General features: G+C 38.1%; 1 pseudogene; it reads left to right on the top strand.

Moving 5' to 3' along the window:
- Window positions 1–2,477: 2,477 nt before the first annotated feature.
- LOC120287498 lies at window positions 2,478–8,891 on the top strand (annotated as a pseudogene).
- Window positions 8,892–12,860: the final 3,969 nt, after the last annotated feature.

Here is a 12,860-nt window from a genome sequence, read left to right as displayed (position 1 = left end):
TGGTACCACTTACTCAGAAAAGCTTAAAACCAATTTATGACGGTTACTCGACCTAACACACTTGTATTCCAATTACTTAATTGAAAATGACATGAAAAAACCGAGTAATACGCTACTCTAACAAATGACTCATCTAAACTATGCCTATTCGTTGATAAAATGACACATGTGCACTAACAAAGAAACTCGTTTATAGCAAACACTCATCTTTATTTGTTTGTGTAAATCAAACGTGACTCAAATGTGAAACTTCAAAATTTTGTTTTGGTCAAACCATACTTTGAAATCAATTTTCATTGAACCCTGATCAAATTTTACTTCCAAATCGATTTTCGTCGAACTCCACAACTCCACAATACTCTTATCTATCATTTCCATATAAATCTAAAACTAAAAAACTCATCAGTTGAATCTCGTGGTTCAACTTTTCATAACTCCAAATTTACAACCTAACTTTGAAAATTTCTTCGATTAAATGAATAATAGGCTTGAATACATTCTAGGTGTCGCAATTTGGATTTGATTTGGCTTGTTGGGATGTTCGTACGAGCGAAATTCTCTCTCCCTCTCTCTCTCTCCACCTTTTCCTCTCTTCACGAACGTGCTTCTTCTATTTTCATTTCCTTGTTCTGTCCACTGCTTGCTCTCACGTGAATTATCTAGAGAAGAAAAAAAGAAGATGGGCTTGGGTTTGGTTTATAATAGACATGGGCCAGGCTTTACACTTAACTAATAAAATAATGAGCTGGATTTATGGCCCATATATTACAGATCCACTTCCCTTTCTTCCCTCATTTGCATTCATCTTCCCAATGGCAAATTCTCGGAGACAAATGAACATAAGCCTTGTTGCATTCAGATTCTACCAGAGAGACAGCGGTACTAGGAGGGAGTCTTCCTTGCGAGAGCTATATTAAGAGCCTTGGTCTGGACGGCCAACTGAAACAACCTTCCGATCGTGACTTATTCCACCCTGCTCTTCACTGGCCACGGGAGACTTGTCCTACAGTTTGTGGAAGCGCAGAGATGCTCGTTGCCAATGCTAGTGAGACGGCGGTCTCGGCTTCCATGTTTGATACGGCAATTTTGTTCTGCATAACTCAAGGGGGGACAAATTATGGTAGAATATTGATTCGCCAACCGATACCCTCTTGGCAGGGCAACATTTATCATTGGATCAACAGTTCTTTTCCAATCTTCAAACAGCAACGATCGGTATCTTTTGCCCTGACATGCAAACCGATGGAAACCTCATGCAATATCTGGAAGATATTTCGTAGGCACGAACTTTGCAGGTTGTGCGGAACCTATGGAGTTAGTGAAAATGCGACATCTATATCTAAAAAATGTTGGTTCTCTCTACCGGTTGAACATAAGAGGTAAAATATTTAAAGAATATGACCACTAGTACTTGTTGGGAGAAATGCTTCGGATCAAGAAGAGTTGGAGTCAGAAATTATTTGCCTCTTAACATTGTTAATGGTACCTGGAAAAAATCTTCCGATATAGAATAAAGTCTCAAATAAGAATACCATATATCAATTTTGATATATCTCCAAGAACTCTCAAAGGAAAACAATTGGAAAGAAGCTTGTATTTTTGGAATGAAAATTCGACAATATTTGACATACTTATCTTAGTCCTTTTGAATAGAAGCAACCATTCGAAAAAGGTTGCAAAGTAAACAGATTCTTTCTCAAAAGATACGTTGAAATTTTTTTAGCAAAATAACCGCACAAAAAAATATAAAAATAATGAACAAGGATTAATTCTAGCTATGATCCACGATCTTGCAATTAATAATCATGCGCCTACACGTGAGTATTGTAGGGTCTAGCTTATAGCCCATTGTCTTTATTTAAACAAGTTAGAGGACATTCACATTTATACAGTGGCCTACATGCTTCTAACTTTCCTATGTGGGATAAGGAAAGTTTTTATTTATTCTACAAACAAACAACTAACAATTCCCTACTTTGTTTGTAAAACAAAATTTTAAGAAAATATATAGCCAAATTTTTTATAAGATTAATAAAAATACATAAAGCCCTATTTCAAGTTAAACTTTACTTAGTGCAAATATCTGAAAATTCTATAAAAATTTTCAAGTAGCAATGCTTTAAATTTGCCATTTTCATAATAGAATCGGATACACTTTAAATATACTAACATCTCATTTTAACGATGATAAGTTTATAATTTACTTAGCATGAAATTCTATAAAAAATTTCAAGTAGCAATGCTTTAAATTTGCCATTTTCATAATAGAATCGGATACACTTTAAATATACTAACATCTCATTTTAACGATGATAAGTTTATAATTTACTTAGCATGGGTCCTCCTAAAGAAGGAATCGTCTATCTTATGAGACTCGATGTGGATGGGATTTTGAGACTGTACCCATGCAACGTGAGCAAGAACAACTTGTCATTGGAGTGGGAGTCTTCCGGTGCCAAATGCAGCCCCGGTGACACATGCGGACTCAGAATGTACTGCACGATGTACAATCAGAAAGCCGACTGCAAATATCTCCCAGGATTTGCGCATGCGAACCAGTGCAACTGGACATCCGGGTACAAAAGGAAGCTCACCGCCCAAACCTGCGAGGGGACGAATCCTGGATAATGGATACAACAGTTGACTGGTCACTCTCACTCTGTGGGAGGACGTCACCAAGGAGGAATCTCAAGAAGCATGTCTGCGGGATCGCAACTGCGAAGTGTTGATATGCAAAGATGGAAATTGCACGAAGCAGAGGCTCCCTCTTAGATACGGCCGCACAGACCTCGACAACTCGAGCCAACCTTACATCAAAGGTAAGTGAGACCGGACCGGAAGAAATGGTTTTTCAGAGAGAGAGATTCTAGTCGTGATTACATCGTCAATTGCTTCTGTATTAGTCACACTAGCGGTGTCTGGATTCATTGTTTACAATTATAACGCTTAGACCATTTGAACCAAAAAGAAAAAGAAAGAAAAGGAAAATAAAAAATAAAAATAAAAATCAATAAAAATTATAAAAAATAGAAAAAAATATTTAAAATTGTTGACACCTAAATTTTGATAACCCATTTAGTCATTTATAGCATAAAATTTAGGGGTTAATTTTATCCTTGAAAAAAAATACTAATTGCACAAAGTATATAAATTTAGGTACATTTAGTTTGCATATTTTGCATTTTTTATTTATTGGAGCATTGGTGGATGTGTTCGAATTAATGTTTCGAGCCTTACACCGATGTCTGACCAAGCCCGTGAAATGAGCAAATTAGCCCAAGCCCATTGTTTTTTTAAAAATCAATTATCTGTGAAAAATTGAAATTTGATGCAATATTCTGATGATTTTTTTGAAGATTGAAAACCGCATTGCAATCTCATCTTTATCAATAGGCAATAAAATCATTAGAGATATTCATGAGATAAGGAAAATAAGAAGATTTTGGATGATCGGGAGGTTATAGATTATCTTCGTGTATATTGAAAAAACGAGATAAAATATTCTACGAAGATTACCTATTTTCACCTATAAAAAGCAATCGGGTATGTGGAGATAGGAGGGGGCTTCTTTGGAAAAAACTGTAGAAAAGGAAAAGTCAGAACGTGAGAGAGAGAGAGAAAAGGTAAATGTAAAAAGCAGAGGTGAGGGGACGTTTACTGTTCATCGTCTCCCTCACACTCGCCGCTCTGCTTTGCCCTCCATCTCCCAGACCCGATTCCGCCTCCTGTTTTGCTGCCGACGACCCCGCGTTTGCCTCCCGCCGAGCACCGGTCTGTGTCTATTCCTCCCCGCCTCCGATCAAGTGACCTGGACCGCAAGCCAGGAGGACCCGCGACGCTGATTCACCCAACGCCGCCCCAGAGCACGCGGAGGTGCAGACGACTGGATCGGAATCGGACGCCTCGTCGTTTAACCCGACGACCTGCGACGTTCCACCCTCCGCGAGCAGGCTCGAGCCGTGCTACAACCGAGCCTCGCCGCGCCTTCCCCGCGCCGACGTAGCTGCCGGTCTCCGTCCACGAGCCCCGACGACCCGCGCCACCGCGACGCCGAGCCTCGCCGCGCCTCCTTCGCGAGCAACCCGCGACGCCTCACCGACGCCGCTCCTGCCCTGCTCCGCCAGCAAGTCCCGAACAGAACGCTAGCCCCTTGCGGAGACGCTGTCCGACTTGTCCGCCGCGCCTCCTCCTCAGCCGCGACGCAGCCCCTACCGGATCGACGCCTGCACGCCGGTGCTCTGTCCCTGCCACCGCCTCGCCCCACCGGACGCCGAGCCGACGCCCCTTCAGCGCCCCCGTTCGCGAAGCTACCTTCGATTCACCTCTTTGCCGATCGCTTGCTGCTGTTTTCCTCTCGCCGGAGCTCTGACGATCATCCCCTCACGCCGGCGACTCCTCACCGGACCGGCCACCACGTGCTGCCTTGCTCAGAAGAAAAGGAAAAACAACAGAAAAAGCAAAATCAATTAGGTTGTTCATTTATTTTACTTTATTTTGTTTATATTCTTTAGTTATTTACTTAATTGGATCCCAATGTTCACTTTATGAATCTTGTAGTCATTATCCGCATAAGTTATCCCTAAACTTATTGTAATTATTAATTTGACCCGTAAGATGTCGGGTTATTTTTTTAATTACATTAATTTTGGGGTTTGTTGATAGTTTTTTAAGTACTAAATCAATATAATTATTAATTTGATCCGTAAGAATTCGGATCAGATTTTTAGTTATTTTGAACCCTTTGTCGTGATAATTAGGGTTAGGATAATCGTTAATTTAACCTGTGAGACAACAGGTTATTTTTTCGATTATTTTGATCATTTATTTGATTGCGTATCTTGATTGTTTAGATTTACCGCTTAGTTGATAATGACTTGTTTTAGAGAATCACTAAAAATCTAAAAAAAAAAAATTGAATTAGGATTCAGTTTGTTTTAGAATATTTCTTGTTATCTTGCATAGCTAGGATAGGGATTTTAGTTCGAAAAACAATAAAAAAAAAAAAATGCATTAATTTAAGATTTTAGTTGCGTGTTTAATTACGTGATAATTTTAAATTTTGAATTTTAAATAAAAATAAAAGATAAAAAAAATCATGCATATGTCATGTAGAATTAGGGCTTGCTCTGCACGCCATTGCATATTAGATCAATTACATGTTAGATTAAGATAATATCTTAGTTTAAATTAGGATTTAATGTGACTTGATCCTTAGTTTAAATTAAATAGAGTTTTAATCTAGCTAGATCATTTTTGCATTTTTAAATAGAAATATCAAATGCATGTCATGTAGGTTCATTTAATTAGAACTTACTCATAATTAGACTAAATCATTTAATAAATGTCGCATGACATATAACTCGCGTGCTAAATTATATGCGGCATGTCATCTTAGTTTAAATAATTTTGTATGTCATTGCATCGCACCGCATGTCATTAGAATTAGGTCATTTAGATGGCATTTAATTATTGCATTTCTTCATGTCATATAGTTTAGGTCATGCTGCCATGTCATCTTAGATGCATTGCATAAGTCATGATTTTCATTAAATAAAATGAAAACAAAAATTGAAATTGCGTGTTAATTAGAAATCATATCTAGGGCTGCTGATGTGAATTCTGATTTAACAATGCAGATGCTTTCGTTGCTCCTAGGTATGTTTTGCAATATTTAATTGCTTTCTTGAGTGTTAAATTGGTGGTATGCGCACATGTATGATCACCTCACACGTTAGGAAGTTAAATTAAAATCAATTCAATTGCCAAACATTTTTGAAAATAAAAAGAATGGTACCGAAAGGGTATTAGAGAAATCTAATGTAATCAAGTCCCCGTACCTTTAGTCTCCTGGTTCGTAGGAGTAACGTAATTCTCCCATTATTTTACTTAGGTGTCTAATCGACCTACCATAAACTGATTAGTGGCGACTCCTAAATAAAATCAATTTGCATGTTAAGAATTCAAACCTAAGTCGCGTGGTATGGGCTTGGGAGAGCCCGAGTTAAGTTTAGGCTTAATAATCCATTAGCCAAACCCTAGGTGGTTCACACCACTGAAAAAATTGGTCGCGACAAAAATGTATCGAAATTTATCCACGTTATCGTCGATCGTGCTATTTAGGATGATTGACATTGACTAGATTGCCACATCGACGATTTCCAACCAAAATTAACCGAATTGATTCAATTAGCAAAACTTAAAAAGATTTGGGATTCAATTGATAATATTAAAATATTTAAGATTGAATTCACAAAAGCACAATAGATTTAGAATTTTTTGAACAATTTACCTATCTTGGTATGCTGGTAATAGAAATGCCAAGCGGTCTGATCATACCTTACGGGTAGTTCTAGTCATAGTTTAACACCTTTACTATTTGTCGTTTGATTATGAAGATGAGATACCAAAAGAGAGTCTACAACTGCAAATCCTCCAACAAACTTTGCATGCGATATAGTCAAGTGAGAGAAGATGTGACATAGATATCATTCATGTCTCTCACTTCCATCCCTGGCCAATACCATACAAAGGAGTCCAAACTCAAAACTCAGGTACCCGGATGAAAATCACTCTAAAATTACTTGATCATCCCAAAGAGAGTGGTCAATCATGAAGAAAGCAGGACTTAGGTGTACATAAGCCGCAAAAATCTTCAGTCAAGATTCCCACAGAAAAAATATACGCGTGACTTTCGGGCACCATAGGTTCCCGTATCCAGCAAGGTCTTCTAGATTCCCATCCTCGTATTCTCTCACTCTAGATCATTCCAATTCTATTAACCTCCATTTGTTTCACAGCAAATAAATGATTTAGTAAATATTTTCCATAAAAAAATCACTTGCGTTACTTAAAATAATTAACCAATGGAAAATATTTTCATTATTGATAGCAATTGATTTAAGTATTTTGTGGACGATGAAAATATTTTTTATTCATTTATTTTTGTAAGTGATATAAACGATTGTTTTAAGGAAATATTTTTAAATCATTCAATTTTTTGTAAAATAAACGAAGCCTTAATTTCTAAGTCTTTAGCTAAACCATCAGCCAATATCTTAGTTAAAGTAATGATGCAGAAGAGAGGAATTTGATTTTTTTTTTTCAATTTAATTCGATATATATATATATTAAAAAAGAATACACAATCCTATTTATAAACGTTATTAGATGACTATCTAAGATAATATATCAATCAAGATATACACGCAATCTTGAGAGTTACAAAGAGTCGACTTAATTATCAAATATCTCTAATATAAGAAGTTTTCCTAGAGAAGTCCTTAATTATCTCTAACAATCTTAATCTTTGATTGTCATCATGTGAATTCTATCTATCAAAAGATGGATTCAGAAGTGCTAATCACTTTCGACTCATGCTATTGCAATAATAATGTGAAAGGACCACCGATGACAATCCTAGTCGTAGCCCCTGTTTTTGTTTCACATTCCAGGAAAGTGCCTTGGCATGAAACCAACACATAACCAATGAAAGAGCCCCTCACAATTAAAATATCAAGGCTTCAAGACGGAAATGAGTTCTCGGGATAACCTTCGGTGTATGGCAATGTCTCTTTCAAGCACACACCGACTCAATAACTTGTTTGAACAGGAAGACGATTCATACTCTTCCAGCAATTACAATCCATTGAGGAATGTAGAGCCACATGTTTGCCCGACTACAATTGCGGTGCCGTGATATACAACAAAGGAGTGCAAAAAGCAAGGCCTCCCTTTGAGGTTCGGCGGGAGAGACCTCAGCAATTCGAACATAGTTTCCATCAAGCTGAGTACCGCTACATTGGATGCAAATGCACCGAAGCACGTCAAAAAGCAGATCAGGATTGACATTTTGGTCGTGAGCATCTCATTGATTGCTTTGGCGTTGATAATTCTAGTCTATCTCGGGGTCTGCGTTTACCAGAACAGGCTCTTGGGACATCAAATGTTTATAGATCATGGAGTAAGCATCGGATCGGTAGAGAATGTTGGACTGAGATGCTTCACTTATGAGGAGCTCAAGGAAGTGACCAAGGATTTTAAGGATGAGAATGGTAAGGGGGCTTTCGGAGCAGTTTAGAAAGGCATGCTGCTGAATCTTTGAAAAGTGGTAGCCATAAAGAGGCTCGAGAACATCTCATCTGATGGGGACGTCGAATTCCGAGCTGAGGTGAAAATCATTGGGAGGACTCGTCACTGGAACCTGGTCTGCCTGCTCGGTTATTGTCAGGATGGGAACAACAGGCTTTTGGTGTGCGAATATATGACCAATTGCTCACTCGTGGATCTACTCTTTACACCAGAAAGACAGCCTCGTTGGGATGAAAATACGAGCATCGCTCGCAATATAGCCAGAGGCCTCCTTTACCTCCACGAGGAGTGTGAGACGCAGATTATCCACTGTGATATGAAGCCTCACAACATACTAATCGACCAGAATAGGAGGGCGAAAATATCTGATTTTGGACCATCGAAGATGTTGAACCCGGATCAGACCAAGACCAAGACTAGAATCCGGGGAACCAGTGGGTACGTAGCACCTGAGTGGCACAAGAAATTACCTGTGACATGAAAGTCGACATCTACAGCTTCGGGATTGTGTTGCTGGAAATAATTTGCAACCAGAGGAGCCTGGATTGGTGCCGCTCTGAGGAGGAAGCGGTTCTCGAAGAATGGGTTTACGGATGCTTTCAGGCAGGTGAACTGGCAAAGCTAGAGGACTTCGAGGAGGTCGAAATAAGGCAACTGGAGAGGGTGGTTAAAGTAGGCTTGTGGTGCGTCCTGGAAGAGCCATCGCTTCGTCCCTCCATGAGGAAGTGGTGTTGCTGATGCTTGAAGGCAGCGTGGATATCCCCATGCTGCCTTCTCCGACTTCCTTCCTCAGTTCCATGTGACTGTCTTCTTCATCTCTTCCACTTCCCTCCTCGCCGAAATTTGTCAATAATGTGAGTGACTTGAGCTCAAGCATGCGACTATGCTTGGTCTATTTATAATAAAGGATTAGCAAATGTGCTCACTTTAGCAAGATGGTTGATGTTGGCTACGCGCAGCAGAGTTTGGATCCACCTTCCAATACATACTGTGAGCGGACCACCGAACCATTGGAATGAACAGATTCTCACAAGTCAGTCTCTTCTGCATGGAATGTAGACAAAATTGGTAATCTTCTTTAGGGCTTAAACACATGATCAACTAAGTTATCAAGGGCGCGGAATGCTTATTAGTTGGAAACGTTAATGAATAGACGACTTTTACCAATTACGCTCTACAATTGGGAGATTACCAACTACGTTAGAAAATTACTAGGCGATCATTTTGCGGGCATACTTGATCGAGCTCTTTGCAAGAATTTCTTTTATATATTTGGAGGATGGACATTGGAACCGCTAAAAAATTCCTCTTGCCGAAAACCAGATGAGGAAAAATAATCCACATATACACTCTCAAGAGAGAAATTAGATCTCTTCACTTCAGATATCTCATCAGAAACGCTACCATTCCTAGATCTCTCTTCACTTCAGATACTCATTGAAAACTTTACCATTCCTTGTCAAAGATTTATCACGTTCTTTCAGTGTATGGAGCTCTAATTTTTATTTTATATTTTGGTTACAGATTGATCTTCTTAACCCCGTGGAGAAGACAATGATGCGGCGTAACCACGTGCAAGCATTGTAAAAAGAGTAATTTCGTTTGACGATGTGAAGAAGCGAATATATGGATATGAGCACTGACTAAACTGGGATTATAAAAGAGACTCAACAAACGATTATATCTAGTTTTAGGGAAAAAAAAATCGACTATATTGACATCCAAAATTTCCCATGTCTTGTGACTGTCGACTCGGACCGGATAAGACCGAACAAGAAGACAAAGCTAAAATAAAATTTGGTAAGTCCTTTTGGCCGGCCACCGCACAAGGACCATCTCCACGCAATCGATCATCATTGCCTCTGATCATCATTATCAGCCGGCTGATCTTGTTCCGACGATTAAGGTGAAAAGGAGAAGTAATCGCCGATTACCATCCACGAACATGTCCGCCCATAGAACGTGACAAAATGAATATGATCTCTACTAGCTCTAGCGATGAAAATAGATTGGTCCACATATTAAAACATCGGATCTCACTTCCATTAGTCACCACATATTACTATATCATAATTACATTATTTCTAAATCCCAACTTGCCAAAACGATCTCATATCAGTTTGCAATCCCGTCCATAAAAGCCAAATCTAAGATATTTAGCGTAGGAAAATTACAGATCAATAATCAAGATTTTTCGAAATTTTTGGTGCTCCTCACTACCCCCAGATCGTCTCCCACGTCAAGTAACGTTCGAGCTTCGTGTGAGGGGACGTTTCTATCCCAATCTAGTCTAGAATTGGAGTTTTTGGTGTGTACGATGTTGGGGTTTTGCTTCTCTTAGGTTTCGTTGGTGCACAGTCTTGTTTCAAATGAGCAGAGGAGTTTTGAAGGCTTTGCTCTCACAAGTGTAAAATTTGTGTGTGTTCAACCTTATTACTCTAAATGGTGATTTGATTAGGGTTGTCAAACCTAGATGCACACTGCTAAAAGGCAAAGCCGTAGCAACAAATAGAGATCTTGATGTATGCTTAATATTGAAGATGGATTTAGTGACTAGCCACCAATTTTGATTTAAAGAAGTGACAAATCTGCTGTTTGAGTTTGTGATCCTAATCTTTTTTGAATATTTATCTTCTTATCTGGACTTTTTTTTTTTTTTTGGGGGGGAGAATTTGTTTGAGATTTGATTGGTTTCTCTACTGTATTTATGTGGAAATGAATGAAATTTTTCATTTGACAAAAAAAAGGAAAAAAAAGAGATTTCCAGCGATGGCCTTCCCGATTCAGGATAAGGATTTCCCGTCCTCGTGTTCTACCACTAAAGATTATTCCAATTCTCTTAATTTTCAGTCTTCGGCTAAACTACAGGTTAATATCATTATGTGAATTTTATACAATCAAAAGATGGACATAGAAGTGCCAATCACTTTCAACTCATGCTATTTTAAAAATAACGCGAATGGTTCACCGACAAAATAGTCTCATAATTAAAATAACAATGCCTTCCAGATTAATATGATTTCTTGAGACAACATTTTGGTGTTTGCCCAATGCTTCTTTCAAGCACACATTATTTATTGGGAAAAGAGTACTATGAATTTCATAACTTTTATACGGCGCTCACATGATGGTCATAATTTTTACTATTACTTTTAAAAAAATTGAGAAAAAAGAAGAAAAAAAATTAATTTCATGCATGCGTGATTGACAGGCGGATCACTTATTCAATTGACAGGCGCCAATCACAATCAAATGTATTTTTAATAAATGAAATAGTTTCATGCATGCGTGATTCATGTGATGCTTCAAAGATTTGGATGTATTTGAATTATCAAGAAAGGAAAGTGAAACATTTAGACAAATGAGCATCTCAGTTATGGAGCACATTTAATTGCCAAGGCTAGTTTGGGACACATATCATGCATTCACAAATGTTGCATGCATTTTAAATACGATCCAAACCTTGACAATTCCAATGCCTAATCAAAGTTGAAAAGATTTTAAACAATTAATGTTGGAAGCATCACATGTACCAAATTCACTTTGATATGCAGAATTAACACTTTAAATCAATTTTGGAGAAAATGTCATCAAAAGATCATTTCAATAATTTTTTTTTTTTTGAGTTGATATTTTTTCACAATTAAAATAACAAGTCCTTCCAGATTAATACGATTTCTCGAGATAACATTTTGGCGTTTGCCTAATGCTTCTTTCAAGCACATGTTATTTATTGGAAAAAGAGCACTACAAATTTCATAACTTCTATATGACACTCACATGAGAGTCATTGATTTTTTTTTTCCGATTACTTGAGTGTCATAACTTATTCACAGAGCTCATTTTTGCATCGTAACTTTTTTATTTTTATTTTTGATCACTTGAGTGCCATATGACTTTTCAATTGATCACTTTATTGTCATAAGTTTTTAAAACATTCACTATAAGTGTCATGCCAATGTTGAATTTCCAATACTTGGATGAACAATATCAAAAAATTATAGTACTTAAGTGATCAATTGAAAGTTATGACATTGAAGTAAACATTTTTAGAAGTTACAACATTCAAGTGGTTTAGGAAGAGTTGTAATACTCAAGTAAATGTCTATGAAAGTTGTAGCACTTGTAGTGATCTTCTTCCCACTGACAACTTAAAAAAGAGAGAGGAGACTTGACTTAAAAAGTTTGTTTGAATGGGTCATTCCCAAAGAGCACTCCCCAGGTTAAACCCGATTGGCCATCACAGGGAAGTGGAGGACTCGCATGGTCCTTCCAGGCGACTATGCCTACCACTTGACACGAGGTAGGAATTTTTTTAATCGGTGGATTTATTAGACCTCATGAGAGATTCAACCAATCTAAAAATTCAAGTTAAGATGTGCTGTGCGTACACGGGGGCCGAACCTAAAGCTAATGCATGTACACATAAGAACGAGATTGAACAAGTTTCCTGGATGGTCCAAATCAACAGACAAGTAAGCAAATTTTTGCGATTTTTGCAAATTAGATATTGTTGACGTGGACATCAACCTTCATACGTGGTTAGCCTATGCTAATGTGAACAATTTTGTAATTTTTTAAAATTTTGAATATTTTCTATTTTTTTTTTTCACTTTCTCTTCCCTTTTCCCTATGGCGAGTGCCACAAGTGAGGGTGGTGCTCGTCGATTACAAGCAATGGTCGCCCTTTTTGGCCATAGGTGAGCCTAGGCAAAGGGTGGTTTGCAAGGGCCATGATGCCCTTGCTAGATTTGGTGGGGGCGATGGTTGCC

The sequence above is a fragment of the Eucalyptus grandis genome, chromosome 8 (assembly GCF_016545825.1).
Source record: "Eucalyptus grandis isolate ANBG69807.140 chromosome 8, ASM1654582v1, whole genome shotgun sequence".
NCBI lineage: Eukaryota > Viridiplantae > Streptophyta > Magnoliopsida > Myrtales > Myrtaceae > Eucalyptus > Eucalyptus grandis.
Note: the sequence above shows the minus strand (reverse complement) of the source record. Positions and strands in the feature narration are given on the sequence as shown.